Source organism: Octopus bimaculoides, chromosome 4 (assembly GCF_001194135.2).
Source record: "Octopus bimaculoides isolate UCB-OBI-ISO-001 chromosome 4, ASM119413v2, whole genome shotgun sequence".
NCBI classification, from domain to species: domain Eukaryota; kingdom Metazoa; phylum Mollusca; class Cephalopoda; order Octopoda; family Octopodidae; genus Octopus; species Octopus bimaculoides.
The window spans coordinates 100,489,000-100,491,028 of NC_068984.1; the positions used below are offsets into that span (position 1 = coordinate 100,489,000).

The 2,029-nt window shown below is 39.2% G+C and overlaps 1 long non-coding RNA gene across 1 annotated transcript in view; it reads left to right on the forward strand.

Annotated features, from left to right (window-relative positions):
• The window catches only part of LOC106875230 (uncharacterized), a 49,889-nt gene extending 47,924 nt beyond the window's left edge, over positions 1–1,965 (forward strand). Inside the window, exon 3 of the long non-coding RNA XR_008264049.1 lies at positions 804–1,965. This is a non-coding gene — a long non-coding RNA (uncharacterized LOC106875230). The remainder of the gene's footprint in view (positions 1–803) is intronic.
• Positions 1,966–2,029: the final 64 nt, after the last annotated feature.

The following is a 2,029-nucleotide window of genomic DNA, read 5'->3' on the forward strand; positions in this document are numbered from 1 at the left end:
TGTGTGTGTGTGTGTGTGTGTGTGTGTGTGTGTGTGTGTGTGTGTGTGTGTGTATTATGTATGTATGTATGTATGTATGTATGGGATCAACAGATGAGATACAGAGATTCTCAATATAGAAACGCTTGGTGGCGCTCAAATAATTTGAACTTACACACCGAAACCTTTACCGAGGATGAAGTCCGCAAGTTAAAGAATGGTTAAAAGAGGAACCCAGGTGAACAGATATGAAGACAAAGATGCAAATAAACAAACTGCTTGGGTTTGATATACAAAACACGTACACATTTAAATAAAGAGAAAGCAAAGACTGAAAATTGTCAGACGATGAATATTCAAGTATAAATATATAGATATTTATATTATTAACAGAGCAAATTTACACAGTATGCATGCATGCATGTATGTATGTATGTATGTATGTATGTATGTATGTATCTATGTATGTATGTATGTATGTATAATCCCAACACATTTTTTTCTCTCTTCGTTTTTTCTCATTCTCCATTTTTTCCTCTCAATCCTTTATTTGAAAGAGTGTAGGCTCGAAACGTCAAAGACTTTTCCATTCTTCCCGAGCGTCAAAGTATTACACCAGCTTGTTGTTCCCTCACCTGTCTTCGTCTTTTCTTTTCTGTAAATTTGAGCTATATATTTGTACATATTCAAACACACGAGGTGCATTCCAGGAGGTTTGAGACCTTTTCGGGGTAGTAGCAATTATAACTCACCTAGATAATTGTAATTTTAGTATATCATTACTATACAGCCAATAAACTGACCTGCTTGCATTTTTTTTTCAGATTGAAGGAGACGGATGCGGCAGCACTTTGAACACACCCTACAAAACACTGCTTGTCACAGACGACTAGTTCGCAGAATGCAGTCGGGACTTGAGGACAATTTCGAAGCTTGTTGTGCAATGAAGCTTTGTGCTGTTGAAACTTATAAAATGTCCCAGATCGCTTATGAATTAACTTGTATTAGCCGAACATCTGTTTTCGCTGGCACAAGAGGTTCAAGAACGCTAGAGAGGAGGTGGGAAACGATAAGAGGTGTTGGAGGGAGAACATCAGAACATCAGAGCCGGTTAGGAAGATTCGCTATTTTATGGAGGTAGACTGAATACTATTGTCAATAAAGACAATAGTATTCAGTTTGGAGTTGGTGTAGCGACAGTACACAGAATTATTCAAGAAGATATGAACACGTGCAAAATGTGTAGAAAAATTGTTCCCAGAGTACTCATTGACGAACACAAGAAAAGAGGTGTTGGTGATAACAGGGAGATGGCTGAGCTCATGACCTCCCATCTAAAAATACTTGAGTCTCTGGTGACCTGTGAGAAAAGCTGGCTCTACTGTTATGATCCAGAGACCAAAAGATAGACTTCCCAATGGAAACATCTTGGTTCTCGCAGACCCAAGAAGGCTAGGCAAAGCAAGTTCCCCGGGACGTTCTTGATGTTCCCCTTTTTCAACAGCAAAGGCGTCATTTACATCCACTGGGGTTTCTTTGTCCTGAAAGTCAGCAAAGAGTATTTTGTAACAATCTTAAAGGGATTCAAGAAGAGATTTCGTTGTAAAAGGCCAGAGCTCTCTCATTCGACTTGGTGGCATCTGAACCAGAGCAATGCATCACACCGCAGTTCTATCCTAATAAAAAACTACTTGACAAAGATAGGCATCATAGCTGTCCCTCCCCTCCTTACAGTTTAGACCTTACTCACCGTGACTTTTGGCTGTTCCTCAAGCTGAAAGAGAACCTCAGGGAAAATGGTTTTGAAGACACTGAGAAGATGAAGGTAATCGTGACAGGGTTCCTCGACACCTTCACTTCGGAGGACTTCCCCAGGCCTTCATTAAGTGTGGGCGGATTGCTATAAGTGCATTGAAGTCAGAGGATCCTACTTTGAAAGTGATTACAGTCTTGTACTTTGAAATTAATAAATGTCTCCTGAAAATATCGCAGCACTTCTGGAATGCATTATATATATATATATATATATATATATATATACACACACACA